Source organism: Pteropus alecto, unplaced genomic scaffold, assembly GCF_000325575.1.
Source record: "Pteropus alecto unplaced genomic scaffold, ASM32557v1 scaffold654, whole genome shotgun sequence".
NCBI lineage: Eukaryota > Metazoa > Chordata > Mammalia > Chiroptera > Pteropodidae > Pteropus > Pteropus alecto.
The window spans coordinates 68,261-75,984 of record NW_006434858.1 but is presented as its reverse complement, the minus strand read 5'-3'; the positions used below and the strand labels follow the sequence as shown (position 1 = coordinate 75,984).

At 37.3% G+C, this 7,724-nt stretch overlaps 1 pseudogene; it reads left to right on the top strand.

Moving 5' to 3' along the window:
* The first annotated feature begins 904 nt into the window (after window positions 1-904).
* On the top strand, window positions 905-2,617 carry LOC102887163 (annotated as a pseudogene).
* Window positions 2,618-7,724: the final 5,107 nt, after the last annotated feature.

Here is a 7,724-nt window from a genome sequence, read left to right as displayed (position 1 = left end):
GGAAGAAAATTATAAGCATGATTTCTAAACCAAAAACCTTATAAGAAAAAATTTAAAAACTGATATATTTGACTACATACAACTTAGAAAAATAATGAATAACAATTAAAATAAAAATGACAAGCTGAAGAAATAAAAAATATATAAATCCTGCCCTTTGGCCTGCTGCTCCATCATCACGGGGTGTCTCAGGCCTCTTGCCCTTCAGTGGTGGCCCCACACAGCTCAGGTTCGCCATGAGGGTTCATGAGGAGGGCCTGTGGGGAGGTCACCATGAGCCTGGAGTGGCCAGGCTGCGGGAAGGGTGTGGAGCCAGCCCCTCTTTTACTGGGGTGGACGAAATGAGGGGCTTGAACCTGGTAGCTCTGAGGGACTTTCTAGGCTTGACATGTTTCACTCAAGTCTAGGCGGCTGGCAACAAAGGTCAAGCACAGAGCTCCTTCCTGGGGAGCAGAAACAAAGTAGCAACAGCCCTTGGAGAAAGGCTGTTTCTGGACCTCTACAGTGACAAAGACCTGGAGGAAGTTGGTACTTAAGGACTGCTCTGCCATCATCCTACTACCCAGCCTAGGATAGCCTAGTCTGGATATTAGTGCTTCCCACTTAGTTCCTCTGTGATCATCCAAATCACTACCTGACTGTTTATTTTCAAGTCTCACAAACCCAGCCCCCAGATCCTCATATTCTGGTTCTCAGCTGCTCTTTAAGGACAGTGACTTGTTATCACCACAATAGCAGAGTTCACCATCCCCAACAGATCTCTAGTTAGCCTCTGATATCAACTCCCTTCATTGTTTCTCTTTGTGGCCTCTTAAATGCACATCTTGTTGGTCTGGGTTCAGCTGGTGGAATGGAAGGGTGTTGGCTAGCACTGACCTGGGATTGTGTGTGACCCGCTGACTCAATGGACATCAAAGACCAGTTTTGGAAAGGTTATAATTTGGAGGGATATAGTGAATAAGAGGAATTTCTCTATGAAGTTCAAGGGAGCTGTGCAGCTGACCTGTTTTGACACCCACAGCTTGATGCAGACATTGAAGTCATGAAGGAAATCTACAGCGAGAACTCTGTATCCATCAGGAAGGAGTCTCTATAGATTGGAGGGTCCTCTAGACAGAACCTCTTGTGTTGAGGCTATAATTTTCTTTTCTCCAGTACCTCGATGGACCAGAAACATCAACTAATGTTTTCTAGCCATTGAATATGCAAGGATTTGGGCTGGGTCTTCAGTTAAAAAAGATCCTGGGTATGTTCACGCCCCAACAATGTAAACATCTCAGCAATAATTTCTTGATGACCCAGCACAAGAGGAGGCACAGTTGGTTCAAGGCAAGTGGTCCAATCAAGAATTTCTGAGCTAGCCTCAGTATTTTCTCACCCATCCCCAAGTCTCTCAGTCTCTCTATCATACAGGACTCCATGCTGAAAGGCAAACTTGCTGTACCAGAGCTTTAAGTCAGGTGCTTCATGACCATTCTATCACTTGCACCATGAAGAACCCCAAAGTGGAGGTATTTGGCTACCCTTCCAGTCCCAAGACAGTGGTCATTGCAAGAACATCACCACTCTGGACTATGGATTCCTTGTCTAGATCATGAAGTATGCAGAGTAGAGAATTCCAACTTTGAATGAGTATGGTGTGGTGTGTGATGAGCAGCATGTCTTCCAGAATGGGTTCATGCTCAAGCTAGCTGTCTATACTCATGAACTGTGTGTTTTCTCCTTCTACACCCTGAGAGTCATGTCCAGAGCTACAGTGCAGGTGGTCAGTGGAGCAGTGGTGGTAAATCTGTTGGTGGCCATGTCATCCCCTCTCTCTAGGGCAGCTTTGGAGTCCCCTAGAGAGAACATCATCGTTGAGCCTTATCCCACTGTGGTAAACCCAACTAATCCCAAGGCTCTGGCCTTTAACCCTAAGAAGAAGAATTATAGGCAACTTTCAAAAGCTCTGGATAGCATGATGTCCATCTGGGGGATGACCCAGGGCTCATATCTGGAAATCAAGACATAGATGGACAAGCTGGATCATCTGACCCATCATTTCCTGCAGTAGATCATCTCTAGCAACAAGTTACACATTATCAGACTACCTCTCAACAGGCAGCTGAAGTTCATGCATACCTCATACCAGTTCCTCCTGCTGAGCTGCCCTCCTGCTGAGGAGGGTTGGTTCTGGACTGCCAAGAAGCTCTACGGCAGCACCTTTGCCTTCTATGTGTCCCACATTGAGAACTGGCACATTGGACCCAGTGCAATGGGCTGGTCAATGCATCCTACATCCTGCAGGAATGGGAAAATGACAACACAGGATAACCTATAAGAATAGGCTTGTCCAGAGATATAACAAGATGAATACCATCCCCCAGACCTGATCCTTTCAGTCACAGTTCCTACAGAGTCAGAATCTAAATTTTATAGCACTTTGTGAAGTGATTCCATCTAAAGACCTTCAGAAGCCTGGGAACATCTGGGTGTGCCCTGTGTTTGACCATGTCTGCACACGGTTCTTCTTTATGTATGAGGATTGTCAGATGGGTGATGCCAATATTAATGCTAGGACCCCAAGATACAGAAGGAAATGATGTGTGTGATCGGAACTTGGGTTAACACAAACTGAGGAGGTCCAAAACCTGTAGCAACCCTGTTTCCCCAAGATCTATCTGCAGTCATTAAAAAGCTCAGGAGCAGCAGGCAAGGCTACCCTGTGAAATCAAGGGGCCATTACCAGGGGGCAGGGAAAAGATAGAAGAGGTGGCCTTCATGGTGGAGATTGACCCAGCAACCAATTCACTTTTGGATGGCTCAGACTGACTTCCTATCCTTGAGTTTTCCAGTTGACTTCACCCTATTTGTTTGTAAATAAAACAATAAAATAGAAGGTGCTGTAGAAAATATATAAATAAATAAAATATAAAAGGTTAATATCCTTAATATATGAACATTACATGCAAGTCAATTAAAAATGAGACATTTTAGAAGAAAAGTGAAGGGGCATAAACTGAAAATTTATAAATATTGTCAATCTATCAAAAATAACCTTCAAATAATTTAAATTCAAATTAAATAACAACATACAGCTTTTCTCCTATCAAACTAGAATATGATTTTTGATATATTGTTAGTTTGGGCAGGAATATTGTGAAATTGGCAATGGAGTGTAAATCAGCACAAATCATCTTGAGGGAAACCTGGCAATATGTGTGAAGAGTCTTAAAGAGTTTTACACCTTATGACCTGGTAAATCCCGACTGGATAAATACAGACTGGAAATTATTCTAAAGAAATAATCAGTGATACGAAGAAAGACATATTTGAAAGGAGTTTAACTGCAACGTTATTTTAATAGCGAACATTTGTAATCAGCTTTTAAACATCGAAAACTTGGGAATTATTTAAATAAGCTATGATGCATCCAAATGATGGAATAACGATGCCATTAAAAAGCATATTTTGTTTTATTTTATTAGTTTCAAGTATAAAAAGCATGTTTTAAGATCATATTTAATGACATGGAAAATTATGTAATTTAATTTTAGATAAACACAGCAGAATATGGAACATAGAATTCGAATGATTGTATGATATTTATATACACATAGATGTATAGAAAACATTAAATACAAAATACTTTTAACAGTATTTATGTCTTTGTGCTGTGATTTTGAATAATTTTTATCTTTGCTATTTTTTCTTTTAGATTTTCTGTGTTTTCTATAATGGATATGTGCTACTTTATGTTATTTTAAAAATAATGATTCAGAATGTTTATGTTGAATTGCTGAAATTAATTTTTCCATGAAATATCATAAAAAAAGCAGAATATAAATCCATTCAGAGCATACAACCAATGAGGTGCACAAAATTCTTTAAAACTCAGTAGGCATAAAGAGAATAATACTTCAGAAACCTGAAAGCCCTCACAGTAGCAAATGGTTAGCCTGAACATATATTCTTTATAATATATTGGTGAAGACCAAGGGCACGTAGGAAAAAGAGAAATTCAAGTCAGCACATAATTACATGTATTAGAATGAAGAGGTTAATATAGTTCCTTAGATGGCAAAGTGTTTGAAAGATCACATTTTACTAGTTCCTGGGTTTTTTTAATTTAATTTAATTTTTATTATATTTTATATTTTATTATTTTTTATGGTGACATTGGTTAATGAAATCCAGTAAGTTTCAGGTGTACATTTTAGCATAAGGCATATTTATATATATTGCATTGCGTAGTCAAGTCCCATAGTAGATTTTTTCTGTCACTACATGTTTGACCCCTTTTACCCCATCTACCTCCCTAGTCTCCCCTATGTCCTCCCCTCTGATAACCACTAGTCTAGAGTCCATTTCCATGAGTCTCTGTTTGTCCTGTTCGTTTGTTGCTTTTAGATTTATATCCCACGTATAAGTAATATCATGTGGTTTTCAATGTCTGTCTTATTTAGCTTAGCATGATTATCCCAAGGTCCATCCAGATTGCTGCAAATGGCAGTATTTAATCTCATCTTATGGCTGAGCAATATTCCATTTTATATATGTACCACTGCTTCTTTAGTCAATCATCTATCTTAGGACACTTTGGTTACTTCCATGTCCTGGCCACTGTGAATAGTGCTGCAGTGAACATTGGTGTACAAATATACTTTTTGGATATAGGTTTTCAGGACTTTGGGGTAAATACCTAGTAGAGGGATTGCTGAACCATATGATAGATTAATTCTTGTTTTTTTTTCTTTTTTTGACGAACTTCCCTACTGTTTTCCCTAATGGGTGTACCAATTTGCAGGCCCACCAGCAGTGTATGAGGGTTCCTTTTTCTCCATTTTCTATCCAACATTTGTTATTACTTATCCTGTTGATAATAGCTATTCTAACAGGTGTGAGATGATATCTCATTGTGGTTTTGATTTGCATTTCCTTAATAGCTAGCAATGTTGAGCACCTTTGATTATGTTTTTAGCCATTTTATATGTCTTTTTGGGAGAAGTATCTGTTCAGGTCTTCTGCTCACTTTTTGCTTAGATCGCCTTTTTGTTGTTATTAAGTTGTATGAGTTATTTGTATATTTTGGATATTAGGCCCTTACTGGAGGCATTGCTTGCAAATATATTTTCCTGTTCGGATTGTTGTCTCTTTACCTTACTGACTGTTTCTTTTGCTGTGCAGAAGCTTTTTAATTTTATGTAGTACCATTCATTTATTTTTGCTTTTCTGCTCTTGCCTTTGAGGTCAAATTCATAAAATCCTCTTTAAGTCCAAGGTCCTTGAGTTTAGTTCCTATGTTTTCACTTTATTATTTTGAGGCTTATATTCAGGTCCTTAATCCATTTTGAGTTAATTTTGCTGTGTGGTGATAGTCAACAGTCTAGTTTTATTCCTTTGCAGGTTGCTTTCCAGTTTTTCCATCAGCATTGATTGAAGAGGCTTTCCATTCGCCACTGTATCTTTTTGGCTTGTCAAAAATTATTTGCCCATATAAATATGGATTTACCTCTGGACTCTCGATTCTGTTCCACTGGTCTGTGCTCTGTTTTTCTGCCAATTCCATGCTGTTTTGATTACTGTCACTTTGTAGTATAATTTGAAGTCGGGCAGAGTGATGCCTCCAGCCTCATTCTTTTTCTTGGGATAGCTTTGTTAATTTGGAGTCTTTTGTGTTTCCATACAAATCTGATTTTTTTTTTATTCCATTTCTTTAAAAAATGATGATGGGATTTTGATGGGGATTGCATTAAATCTGTATAACGATTTAGGTAATAAGGTCATTTTAATTATGTTAATTCTTCCAATCCAAGGACACTGAATATGTTTCCATTTCTTGATTCTTCTTTGATTTTTTTAAATAAATTTATTTATTTAAATTAGTTTCAAGTATACAGTACATTGGTTAGACATCTATAATATTCATAAAACAATACCCCAATTGCTCCCACCCTTCACTGGCCATCATATTAATGCTAACTACATTCCCCCTTTCATGCTCCCATGCCCAACTATTAACTACTAATTTGTACTTCTTTAACCCTTCACTCCATTTTTCCCACCTCCCAAAATCCCTCCCCTATGTCCGTCACCAAATTGACCACTATATTTGAGAGTCTGTTTTTGATTAGTTTGTTCTTTTTGTTCCTTAGATATTGCTTATGAGTGAAATCATATGGTATCTATCTTTCTCTGACTTATTTCACTCAGCATAGTAACCTCTAGGTCCATCCACGTCATTGCAAATGGTAGGATTTCATTTTTTTTAATGGCTGAGTAATATTTCATTGTATATATGAACCACAATTTTTTTATCCAATAGTCTGTTGATGGGCATTTAGGTTGCTTCCATATCTTGGCTGTTGTAAGCTGTGTGGCCATGAATATTGGAGTGCATAGATTTTTAGCGAATTATTGTTTTGGTTTTCTTTGGATAAATACCTTGAAGTGCAATTCCTGGGTAAAAGGTATATCAATTGTTAATTTTTTGAGGAACCTCCATAATGTTTTCCATAGTAGTTGTACCAATTTACAATCCCATCAACAATGTATGAGGGTTCCCTTTTCTCTGCATCCTCGCCAACACTTGCTGATGATAGCCATTCTGACAGGTGTGAGGTGATATCTCATTGTGGTTTTAATTTGCATTTCTCTGATGATTAGCGACCTTGAACAACTTCTCATATGTCTGTTAGCCATCTGTATTTCCTCTTTTGATAAGTATCTGTTCAGGTCTTTCTCTATTTTTTAATTGGACTGTTTGATTTTTTGTCGTTTACTTGTATAAGTTCTTTATACATTTTGGATATTAAACCCTTATCAAATGTATCATTAGCAAGTATCTTCTCCCAAACAATCAGTTGTCTTTTTGTTTTGCTGATGGTTTTCTTTGCTACAAAAAAAAAACTTTTTAGTTTGCTGTAGTCCCATTTGTTTATTTTTTATTTTGTTTTCTTTGTCTGAGGAGATATATCTGAAAAGAACTTCTCATTAGTAATACCAGAGAGTTTACTGTCTATGTTTTTTTTTAGAAGTTTTATGGTTTCAAGTCTTATATTTTAGTCAATCCATTTCGAGTCTATTCTTGTATACAGCGAAAGAAGGTGGTCCAGCTTCTTTATTTTGCATGTATCGGTCCAATTTTCCCAATGCCATTTATTGAAGAGACTGTCTTTACCCCATTGTATATTCTTACCTCCTTTGTCATATATTACATGAATGTATAGGTGTGGATTTATTTCTGGGCTCTCTACTCTGATCAATGTATCTGTTTTTATGCCAGTACCATGCTGTTTTGATTACTGTAGCTTTGTAGTATAGTTTGATATCAGGTAGTGTGATACCTCCAACTTTGTTCTTCTTTCTCAAGACTGCCCTGGCTATTAGGGCTTTTTATGGCTCCATATAAATTTAGGATTCTTTGTTCTATATCTCTGAAAAATTCCATTGGTATTTTGATAGGGATTGCATCGAATCTATAGATTGCTTTTGGTAGTATGGCCATTTTAACAATGTTGATTCTTCCTACCCATGAACAGGGTATATGCTTCCATTTATTTGTATTTTCTTCAATTTTATTCAATGACATAATTTTTCAAGTATAGGTCTTTTACCTCCTTGGTTAATTCGATTCCTAGGGTCTTTTTTTTTTCACCCAATTGTAAATGGGATTATTTTCTTAATATCTCATTCTGAAAGTTCATCATTGGTATATAAAATGCAACTGACTTCTGAATAGTAAT